At 42.0% G+C, this 12,932-nt stretch overlaps 1 pseudogene; it reads right to left on the reverse strand.

Annotated features, from left to right (window-relative positions):
• Positions 1 to 3,680: 3,680 nt before the first annotated feature.
• LOC124008897 lies at positions 3,681 to 10,068 on the reverse strand (annotated as a pseudogene).
• Between the last annotated feature and the right edge of the window lie 2,864 nt (positions 10,069 to 12,932).

A 12,932-nucleotide genomic window follows, 5' to 3' on the forward strand; every position in this document is an offset into this window, starting at 1 on the left:
CTAGGACGGTCATTGGCAACGCACCAACTTTATTTGATCCGACCTGAAGGGGTGCACATGGCAATCATGAATGTGTCATTAGTGGAATTAAATGTAGCTAGAAAAGTATGATGTTTATTATTTTTTTCTATTTTTTTTTGTTGCAATAATTGAAAAGAACACCATCACTTCTTTTTATTTTTTATTTAACTAGGCAAGCTTGTTAATAACAAATTCCCTGGCCAAACCCAGACACTGTGCCAATTGTGCACCGCCTACAGCCTGGAATCAAACCAGGGTCTGTAGTGACACCTCTAGCACTGAGATGCAGTGCCTTAGACTGTTGCGCCACTCGGGAGCCCAAGCTTCTTCCAATAACTAAAACACAGCAACTAAAACATGTCGTTTTTTCATGAATGAATGAATGAAGTGCATTTATGAACTAAACTGTAGGCTACATTTAGGGCTTACTGCTTTGTGTCTGCCCTTTGTCTTTCTATGAAGTCTAGGACATTAACATACAGTTCTCCAGACAGTAAACAGAGGCCAGTGTCTCACTCTCTCTGAGATCCAGGCAGTTTGCCATCATCAACCACTGCATTGTTCAATCTGATGGATGTAACTACAGTCCTGAAGACTGACGAAGAGGCCAAATGTGGTTCTATTTCATCCTCGGCCTTCCCTTTGTATATATAAATGACCAATGAGATGAGTTGTATTCAGAACACGACTAATTTGAATAGGCAAAATAACTAGGATACAAACAAATTAAATCAATGCTATCAGTAGCTTACTGTATACATTGCAGGCACACTCTCTTCACACATTCTCTCTCCACACACTCACACACAAACGGTTGTAGTCAAAAGAGAGCGTATAAAGTTCAGGTAAAAATAACAAACTGTTTGGCTCAACGCAAGTAGGTCATATCTGCCTTCCGGAGTGGATTATTGACCGACCTTGTCGGTACTTTAAAAGCATGAATCAATCTCTGAAATGGACACATGCTATTAAAAGACTCCATTCATTAATCCATAACCCTAGCTATCTCACATTAGCAAGCGTTGATATTGTGATATTTCCGAATAAATATACACAGCAGAGTTTCAATGAACTGCAAATTCAATTCTAAGCAGAGTTTCAATGAACTGCAAATTCCATTCTAAGCAGGAGTGAGACATAGGGGTTGCTTCAGATGAAACACAAACACATGGCCAGCTGCCTAGGTGCCTCTCAAGTTAGAAAAACATTTAAAAACAATTCATATTTTTTTGTTCAGAAATGCTTGGCTCAAATAATGCTGATTTAGTTGCAAAGATGTTAACAGAGTTACACAGTGCCAGCTACTAAACTAGGCTGATGACTGCCACATGGTGATTACATTTACAGTTATCTCCAAGGCAAAATGCGTATCTTGTCCGAGGTAAGTTAGCGTCTCTGTGATTCAAGTGTGAATTAGTGTACAGTTTTTGAAATATATATATATCTCTGTCAATGAAAATAGTTAATATTTTTGTTATCTGAAGTACTCCTTACAAAGCTTCCTTGATGAGTGCAGAGCCTCTTGAAAGCCAGTGTAAAAAGGGAGAGAAGATATATTTATTCCTCATTTATTGAATTCAAGTGTGCGTGTGTGTCTGTGTGTGTGTTTCTTCACCTCATCGATCTGTTGCGGTGTGGAGAGGGAGAAGGCCGCTCTGACATAAGGACAAGGGTCTGAGCTGTTGATCATGAATACACCTCTAGGGACGAGCAGCACCTAGGACAACAGACAATATTCAACACACCAGGACCTACATACCAAATCTCATGACAGAGCCAAAACTGTGGTGGTGGTGGTGTGGTGATGAACTTATATCATAGCCCGGAGACTCCATTTGCCCTCACACTCTCACACTCTCACACACACACACACACACACACACACACACACACACACACACACACACACACACACACACACACACACACACACACACACACACACACACACACACACACACACACACACACACACACACACACACACACACACACTCTTATCTTGAAGCTCAGAATTATGTGTCTTAAAACTGCTGCTTATAGATTCTGTGTGCTGATATTAGAGTTGCTCTTTGTTTCTTCCTCTCCCAGTCCCACTCTGCACATAACAAGCCTAATAATCTACTGCAAAAAGCTTAAATTGTTTCGTGCTGTGAGGGAAAATCCTGCATGTTAGATTATAAAATACAATCTGAAAGTGTTCGCTGCTATTTTCACATAGAAACAGACCAATCAGAGTGGATTTGGACTGTTCTCGTGTGGGAGGGGAAATGGTGGGTTTTTAAATCCGTTTGCCTTGGTGAATACTGGCTATTTTCCATCCTATCCCACATCCTATTCCTGACAACACTAGCCCCGCCCTGCAAACATCCTGCTGCTGATCATGATGCATGAGTAGAACTAGAAACCTAGACAACCAAATAACACAAGACACACAGTAGGGTTACCTGTAGCCAACCTGTCCTTAATATCCTAAATATAGATCATTTTAATGACAGGAACCTCTCAAAGATGCATGACTTCAGTATAAATTGACCATTTTAGAACCCCAAGCATAATCTCATTCAGTCAAACAGGCTGTATTAGTTTAGTCAGTGTATGTGTCAGCTGTGGTGAGCCTGAGGTAAGGTGTGTGCGCGTGTTTGTTTGTGTGTGCACCTTCTCCTCCAGAGCTTTCTAAATGATTAGATGCTGGGTGTCTGCAATGCCCTTCAGTTTGATCCACAGGAACATGCCTGCAGCTGGAGTGCGCCACTCTGTCACATCTACACACGCACGCACACACACACACACACACACGCGCACGCACGCACGCACACACACACACACACACACACACACAGGAAAGAGAAACAGAATGGTTGGGTCTGGGTGCAGGGATTGTTTCTTGTATTATGCCTTTAGCAAAACGCTAATTTCTCTATAGACTTTTTTAGTTATAACCTTTTAACAAGCTGAACTTTAATAATTATTATAACTTTAATAATTATTAATCATTAGTTGTAATAGAGACCTGAGGGGTGCCATAGCCGAGGGGCTATGCCAGAGGTGAAGGGTTATCTGTAGGGGGAAGGTCCTGAGAATAGGAAAAGCGATCCCGTGGCAGGCATTGATAAGGGGAGAGAGCCATGGATTAATGATGAAGGGGGTCCAGGTCAGGTCACGTTCAGGGAGAAAGAATGGCCCATATCACTTAGTTTCCTGCCTAGCAATACAGATCCAACATCGCTAAACATTGTGTTCTGAGAATATGAAACATACTTATTCATGTCACTGAGGGAAAGAGGGTAATGTATAACGTTTACATTATGACGGGATATGTTGTTGTTAGCCATCAGGGATCCTATAGGAGGGATCCTCTGGGAGGAGAAGAGACACAGCCTGGAACTAGTCACCATGACAGCCGTGCGTTGGGGAGGAGTGAGAACTTTGGGTTAGAGGTCAGGTCAGATGAAGTGAGGGAGAACAGATATCACTAAGGTTCTGTCTAGCAACAGAGATGTATTGGCTGTTCAGATGTGTAGGAGGAGACTCAGCATAGGAGAAAGGGTTAAATATCAATGCTTGTGTGAATTTCCTGCAACAACAGGGTGATCAAATTAAGACCCTACATCTGTAGGTGTGTTATTTATTCAGGTGACATTGGTACGACCTTTGACCTACCCATCTATGTTGTTGAGGACACCATCCTGACCCCAGCCATGCAGCAGTTGGGACACAATGAGCTGGAGAGGGGGAGATGGAGAGAGAGATAGGAGACTGAGAACCAGGCCAGGGTGTAGTAGTCAAAGGTAGAAGTCACCACAATCTCTACACCAATAACCAAATCTCGTGCGCACGCTGGCAAGCTACATTTGAATGTTTTGGTAGTCATGCGAGACTTCTCACCAGCCCCCACTGAGCAATAATGTAAGGTACTACCAACCTTTCAGAACTTGACCATGGAAAAGGAATATACAGTATAGCTATGTCATGGCCGTATTTTTGATTTATTTTCTTCTCTCACATTGTAAACAAATGGAATGAACTCTTTCTATATTCCATATTGTCTATAACATTCCATACTTCTGTATCATGTACATGTACTGAGGAGAAACTGAAGTGACGATCAGACCGACCGATGTAATTCCATCTATTCTAGGGCGCTAGACAGTGTGCTTGTTCTTTAATCACACATCCTCATTTATCTATTCCCTAACTTCCTCCTGCGTGTGAGTGAATAACCCACAGGTGTCACGATGACATGCCGTTGGTCTACAAAGAGCAGGCAGTGACTGAGTGGGACTGGCTCTTCCAGCCAGTTCATGAAAGGTGAATTAGCATTGTGTTAACCTCGGTGATGATGACACTGATTAAACTACCAACACTTTCTGTCTACTCTCATCTACAGGGAAACGTGGGAGTGTCCGCCTATTGGCACCCTATTCCCTACACAGTGAACTACTTTTGACCACCCTGGTCAAAAGTAGTACACTATATAGGGAGTAGGGTGCCATTTGGGAGGTAATTACAGACAATTATGTCACTAATCTATACTGAGAATGTTACAGTACATTCACACAATTAAATGGAACACTTGTAAATCTCTCTCTCGATGATTGCATTTGTCTCATTAAAACCCAGCCAAATGGTCTCTTCTGGGAAAAGCACTTTAAAATGTTTTTTAATCATGGTGCTATTCACTAGGAACCAAAGGGAAGCAAACGGACCAAAATGGGGAGGGACTACCTAAACTTGTCCAATAAGAAACGCTTGTTCTCGTTTTCTGTTGCGAAACATGTTCCGACGGTGTGCACTGATGAATATCACCCAGGAGCTTTCCAGTTTTGCTCTTATTACAGTCACAGGAAAGAAGACTCTTATGGTATTTAAAAAGTGACTAGAGACTAGACACAAAGTAGAAAATACAATCACATGAAATGAAAGATGGCTAAAGTTTTCATTACTACCTACCATGCATTTTAAAGGCGGGTGGTAATGAACGTTTACTAAGACTGGCATGCTACATGTACATAATAGGAGTTACTTGTTTATTTCTACATTTATTTTAAAGGGGATGGTGGGGTAGTTTACTACTAGGCCTACTTTTAAAGGGGAAGGTGGGGTAATTTATTACGACATGTATTTTAAAGGGGGTGTTGGGGTTGGAAGTAGAGGTTCATTCACCTGTGTGAAGGTGCTGGTGTGCATCGTAGAAGCCTGGATGTGTAGTACCACTCTGTCCACCAGCAGCTTGGGCCCACAGAGCCTATTCTCAGCCTACACACACACACACACACGCACGCACACGCAAGTACACACACACACACGCAAGCACACACACACACACACACACACACACACACACACACACACACACACACACACACACACACACACACACACACACACACACACACACACACACACACACACACACACACACACACACACACACACACACACACACACACACACGAGTCCCTGTGGTCCATATTGACTAATACTGAAGAGAACACTCTCTGCTTTTGCATCCTGTGTGTGTCTGTGTGTGTGCAATTAAATTGTCAAACATAAACTGGAATATCAAGGTGCCACTAACCAGCTGTTTACACACATTCTGACTTAATCCCTCTGTAAACAAGTTCAGACGTGTAAATAGACAACCACATAGCCAACGTGTCTCATTGAACACTCTGACCTCAGAGGGAGAGAGACTACTACAAAATAGTTACACTGATATAACTAGTAATAATGTAATAACTGAAACTAAACGTTTATCTTTTTTTAACTATATTTTTAAAGTCTTTGTATGTTTATTGGATAAAGGGAGATAGAGGTGAAAAGTAGGAGAGAAAGTGCTGATTCGAATCCATTCTGGCAGTGGTACAACTGACCTCTGCTCCAGAGGCAGCAGCATAGACCACTAGGCCACCCCAGACTACTGAACAGGCCTCTCTTGCCAAATAGATTATTATCTCAATGAGATTAACCTGCATTAATAAAGGTTCAATGAAAACAGTTAACTTCCTACTTCCTCCCGGACTTCTAACCCCACATGGTTGCTTTGGAGATCTGACAGTGTGCCTCACCATAACGACAGGACCTTTGAGAAGGAGTCTGTCCTGATGATCCGCCCGTCAAAGTCCATGGAGAAAAACGTGAGAGCACCGGGCGACAGACAGGCAGGCAGGCAGGCAGACAGGCAGACAGACAGAAACACATGAGCAGCCTGTTTATGATATACAGTAGGGGTGATGCCAGTGCTGTGTCCCGATAAAACACACAAAGTCAAAATACATGAAACAATTACACCATTTTTACCTTTTTAAACTGTAGGAAGTAATAGGGGTCATCCTCGAGAATAAGGAGGTCATACTGTCTGGCAAGCTGTCAAAACGAGAACAAAAGCTGATTAGTTCTGGTGAATTAGACCTTTAGGGAAATCAATTTTCCACTCAAGTCAGAAAAGAACAAGCACAATCATTTCGCTCCCATATGCATAAGTCATTGTTTCAGTGTCAGTAGTTTTTACTGGCCCTGTGACCTGACCAGGACCGTGTCAAACTCCAGTCCCGAGTCATAAGCTGGTCAACATGAATCAGACCGTTAGGGAAATCATTAATGAGAACTAGAACAATGGATTAAGATTGGTTCCCTCTTTTCTTGGCTAATGCATAGCCCTGTTTAAATACTTTATAAATCCTTCCTTCCTTGTTTCCTTGAGGTAAGCACTGATTTATAACTGATTCAATAGATGAAAGCAAGGTTACCAACTTCTTACTTTCACCAATTCAACCAATTCAAATCTGTGATTACTTCAAGGAAGGAAGGTAGAAAGGAAGGGTGCATTTTCAAGTATTTGAACAGGGCCTATATTCTCAGAAAAGGAGTGATATGTGGCACCACTTGTCCTCTTAGGGGATCCCTCTGAAAAGATAGCTCCAGATAGAACTCTTTCTGGTTCCAAATAGCACCCTTTAACAGGTTCTACTTGAAACCCAGGTTCTATTTAGAACACAAAAGGGTTCTCTCTGACCTGAAAAAGGAAGCCTATTTTCCAGGGGTTCTCCTACAGGGCTCCCGTGTGGCGCAGCGGTCTAAGGCACTGCATCTCAGTGCTAGAGGTATCAATACAGACACCCAGGTTTGAATCCAGGCTGTATCACAGCCGGCTGTGATTGGGAGTCCCATAATAGGGTAGCGCACAATTGGCCCAGCATCGTCTGGGTTTGGCTGGTGTAGGCCGTCATTGTAAATAAGAATTTGTTCTTAACTGACTTGCCCTGGTTAAATACAGGGACAATTGGTGTTACTTGGCACTTTTTTTCTGAGAGTGTATGGGTCTGCACCTCCCTCTTCCTCTGGGTGGTCAAGGAGGCCCCGGTGGGGTTTCCTCCATTGGGGATGGTGTAGAGGACCCTGGGTACGGTGCTGTGTGGCTTGTGGACATCTGCCAGGTCCCAGCGGGACAGCACCTCCTTCAGACCCCCCAGGATCATACCGTGCTGGTCACCGGAGGGAGGAAGGGCAAAATGGTGAAAGAGAGGGAGAGGGAGAGAGAGTAGGAGGGGGACAGAGAGAGAAAGAGAGTGAGAGAAAGAGAAGTGCTTCTTACTGCAGTGAGAGTTCCAGAGTAGGTAGATGCGTGGAGTAGAACGTCTCCAGGATTGACAAGCATTTCAAAAACCTACCAAAAAAAGGGAAAATAATGATCCCGTACCCAGAATCAAAACATTCCCTTCAACATAGACAAAAGTATACTGAACACAAATATAAAAGCAGCCTGTAAAGTGTTGGTCCCATGTTTCCTGAGCTGAAATAAAAGATCCAAGAAATGTTCCATACACACAAAAAGCTTACTTCGTTCAAATTTTGTGCACAAATATATTTACATCCCTGTTAGTGAGCATTTCTCATTTGCCAAGATAATCCATCCACCTGGCAGGTGTGGCATATCAAGAAGTTGATTAAACAGCATGATCATTACACAGGTGCACCTTGTGCTGGGGACAATAAAAGGCCACTCTAAAATGTTCTGTTTTGTCACACAACACAATGCCATAGATGTCTCAAGGCTTGAAGGAGCGTGCAATTGGCATGCTGACTGCAGGAAAGTCCACCAGAGCCGTTGTCAGAAAACTGAATGTTCATTTCTCTACCATATGCCGCTTCCATGTCATTTTAGAGAATTTGGCAGTATGTCCAACCGGCCTCACAACCCCAGATCACGTGTAACCACACCAGCCCACGACCTCCAGATCCGGCGCCAATAATTAATTGCAATATGAGTGAAATTGAGTGAAATTGTTTTCCTTCCAAAAAACATTGTAATTAAGTTTGTTAGAAAGCAGCTTTTCTGTGTTGGAATGGTGTGGACGTACCCCAACATCAGAATGGTGTGGGCATCTGTCATGAAAAATATTAGGAGAATGACATCATCCTATATGAGGAAATAGAAAGCATTTTTTGAACAGTCTGAAGTGTTTTTTCTCCAATTTATGCTTTGGCCACAAATACGAGTATAAGACGAGAGTCAACAACATTGCTTGGGTATGAGTTAACAGAATATAAACTTTCAAAAGTCTGATTTTCACTGGGACAGTTACTTCAACCTTTCCATTCATAGGGGCGAATTCCAAGTTTAGTTGAATTTTTATTTAAGTCAATGAGAGGCGAAGTGAAGGACGTGAAATTGGAGGTTAGGATTCATTCCATTCAGAATAACCTACAGTTACAAAACCTCACCCAATTCTCTTATCTTTTTTTGAAAAAAGGAATAGGCCTAATCATTAATAATTACATTTGTATAGCAGCCAAGGTATGGATTAATAACATATTCAGTATTTGATGTGTGTATTGGATCCTGGGCTGCATAATAGGATGCCATTTGAGACTCAACCTTGGCTTTATTGTCCCGGCATCTCTTATCAGCTGTGATTGAACCAATGCAGACCACACACACACACGCACACGCACACACACACACACACACACACACACACACACACACACACACACACACACACACACACACACACACACACACACACACACACACACACACACACACACACACACACACACACACACACACACGCACACACACACGCACACACACACACAGGTTGAGAGAGATATAGACCAATACGAGACACTATTTATACAGATAGTAATAAAGCTAGATAAGGAGCCATTAGAGAGATAACCTCCCTTCTAACACTGCCATTGACTAGTATAGGTGTCATGTTGTCCTAACCTTTTCAATGTTGAACAGCACTGTGACAGGTCAACAGTTTAAACAGGCCAATGATTTTACATTGTAAACTTAGCCAATTCCTGACCATATGAATTGTGTGTTAGAGCTAGCCATGTACTATATATTATACTCTGTTTGTGTCAAGGGGAGATTTTGGAGGCTATGTTCTTGTTGACTCTCCTATATTGTAGCAATACGAGGGTAGCCCTGACCACGACACGAACCAGTAACTGTCAACCCAACACCTTAGCCGTTACGCCAAGAGATCCGAACCTCTTGACGAGGTCACTAGGTGTTGGGTTAAGGTTGTTACAATATCATGCTCTGAAGAAGCTTCTAGGATCTTTTAGAAGACTAGCCCTTTCGTGGGCTAAAATACTTAAAGGGGGTGTGGTATATGGCCAATATACCACGGCTAAGGACTGTTCTTAGGTATAAACCCCCGAGATACCGTATTCCTATTATAAACTGGTTACCAATGTAATCAGAGCATCAAAAATAAATGTTTTGTCATACCCGTGGTATATGGTCTAATATACCACGGCTTTCAGCCGATCAGCATTCAAAGCTCGAACCACCCAGTTTATAAATCATAATAAACAATATCCTGGTCAAAAGTAGTGCAGCATATAGGGAATTGGGTGTTGTTTCGTACACACCCAGTGTTTCCCGCTGGAGGCAGAGTACTGTCATGGTCATCATGGTCTCGTCGAAGGTGATCGTGTCACCATTCTGTCCCCATTCTTCACCTGGATGGAGCAGGACTGGAAGGGGAAGGTGTTGGGAGCCCCTCCGGCCAGGGAGATCATGGAGGGGGAGACCTCTGCTGGAGCTCAGCTTAGGGGTGGAAGAGAGAAAGACAGGTTGGTTTCTCAAGTCTCATATAATGAAATTGTATTGTGGCTTACACTGAACCAAATTATTTTACCCCAACACTTTAGGAACTGAATAAAATGAAATACATTGAACTGTGGATCAAACCTGAAAACTGACAAAGAACCATGACTTACTCAACATTGGGATGATGGAGGGCGTCCGAGCTGCACTTACAGCTGTCAAAAACCAAGCGTTGTTCATGGGTCCTGTAAAATCAACACGCAGGTAGGTTTCGAACAATTAACACTGACAGAGCCGTCTTTCCTGTGGTATGTCAACATTCCTGAGGAATAGAGATATACAATGTGACAGTGTACGATTGTTAACAGCAACACATGACATCATGCTGCATGATGACACATTTGACATAATTTTCATTTGAGTCATTTAGCAGAAGCTCTTATCCAGAGCGACTTACAGTTTGTGCATTCATCTTAAGATAGCTAGGTGGGACAACCACATATCACAGGCATAGAGAGTACATTTTCCCTCAATAATGAAGCTGGGGGGGGGGGGGGGGCAGGTCGACTTGAGGAGGATAATTATCTAAGATACTGTTTGAAGAGGTAGGGACATATGGACAGATAGGGTATTTACATGCTGTCTACTAATGTTGATTGTTGGGTCAAGTTACAACAAGACATAAAGACATAGTAAATACTGTTCACCCATTCCATGTGAATCATCTTCAGAAAAACGTGATTATGGTATAATGATGAGATGTGTTATACTATGTTTAGTTTGAGTGTGATATCCTTGGCACGTTGATAAAGTACCTTGTATGTTACTGGCAAGACAAGTACAGTAGTAGGTTGTGAACTAAACTCCTAAGTAGATAAGGTTACTATGTTGTCCTGCTCCTGCATACAGCAGCACTGGAGTGGATTATCTTGCAATAAAGGCAGCGCGAATAGAGAGCAATAGTATTGGAGTATTTTTGTAGGCACTAACTCTGCCATGGTTGGTTGGGCAAAGCCTATGGGAAATTGAATGGCGTTTTTGTAGGGGTTTTCGATAAATGCCAGAAACAAGGTCTGTGGTGAACACAGGCTGAGGAGAGTTTTGTTCTGTGAGATACAGTTACAGGACCATTTTCTTTTCATGGGCCTGGTTTTATTTCTATTAGAGCATATCGGATGACTCTCATTCATATTCCAATCACCCAGTTCAATGTAATAGTGATAGGTTTAGGCTACTACATGATTCTCAAATGTTCCCTATGAGGTTGCTGCAACCTAGCCTATGAATGAAAGTTTACAATGTTGGTGCGCACACAGGCCGAGAGACAAATGCAAGGCACTCTTGCCTGCATCTAGCTGAAATAGGGTGTAATCATTAGTCCATCAGTTGCAAACAGGTATGTTTATCTCGGTTTTGTTCCATTTGCTTCCGTTTAAGAAACGTTTTTCAACAGAATCGGCAAAATGAATAAACCTGATCACGGGTAAACAGAGTTCACTCTCATAACAGCAACGTTGTAATCATTTCAATTCAATTTGCTTTATTGGCATGATGTAACAATGTAAATATTTCCAAAGCTTACTTTGGAGATTTGCAATATTAACATTATAAAAATGATAAAAATCAATGTTGTCAACGGGACAACAGTAACAACAATAATCAAGGGTCAAAATAACCAAACGCTGAACAATAACAATAATAATAGAGGACATGTGCAGGCTGGTTTGTGTCACTCATCTTATGCTGCTTGTGGACTTCAATGCACAACAAATCAGCTGCATGTGACCAGGCAAGAAAACCTTTCCAAGCCAAACCTCTATAAACAGTTTACATCGTTGTCCCCATATTAGCTCAAGTAACCTCATAGTCAGTATAGTTAATCTTTGAGTCAACTACTCACCACATTTTATACACCGCAGTGTTAGCTAGCTGTAGTTTATGCTTTCTGTACTAGATAAATGATCTGATCCCTTGATTGGGTGGACAACGTGTCAGTTCATGTTGCAAGAGCTCTGACAGGCTGGAGGACGTCCTCCGGAAGTTGTCATAATTACTATGGAAGTCTATGGAAGGGGGTGAGAATCATGAGCCTCCTAGGTTTTGTAAGGAAGCCAATGTACCCAGAGGAGGATGGAAGCTAGATGTCTTCTGGCTACACCAGGGTGCTACCCTACAGAGTGCTGTTGAGGCTACTGTAGACCTTCTTTGCTAAATCGTGTGTTTCAATCAGTTATTTGGTGACGTGAATATATTTAATATAGTTTTATCGAAAAAGGATAACTTTTAAAATCTTTGACAATTTCAATTTTTATGAAATTCACTGAGGAGCATGGTCCTCCCCTTCCTCCTCTGAGGAGCCTTCACTGATGAGATAATCTTCATCAGCAAACGACACTAGAATTTATGTAATAATAAAAAGACACAGAAAGCACAGACTTCATAATTCATAAAGATCATGTTAACTGACTGATAGGATCTCATAGAAGAAAACATATAAAATCTCCTAAACCTGTGTGAACCTCAGACCTTATTTTCAGCATTTATCCCAAAACCCTTTTCCTTCCCCATTCATTTTTCACACAGGAATGGCTGAACGAACCAGAGGTAACTTATTTTCGGGTTTTAGGAATGTTTTATATGTATATGGGGATACAACCATCCCAGCTCTGCAGATTTTGCTGCAAAGAGACATAATCATTAGATCATTTGTTTTGGTACTGTCCATATGTACCTTGCTTTTGGTTGCAAGATCGGGAATGGCTGAAGAATTGCAACATTTATTTGGAGCTAACTCTGCAAATAGCACTGCTGGGTGATTTAAAAAGTCTTAGTCAAT

Source organism: Oncorhynchus gorbuscha, linkage group LG21 (genome assembly GCF_021184085.1).
Source record: "Oncorhynchus gorbuscha isolate QuinsamMale2020 ecotype Even-year linkage group LG21, OgorEven_v1.0, whole genome shotgun sequence".
Lineage (NCBI taxonomy): Eukaryota > Metazoa > Chordata > Actinopteri > Salmoniformes > Salmonidae > Oncorhynchus > Oncorhynchus gorbuscha.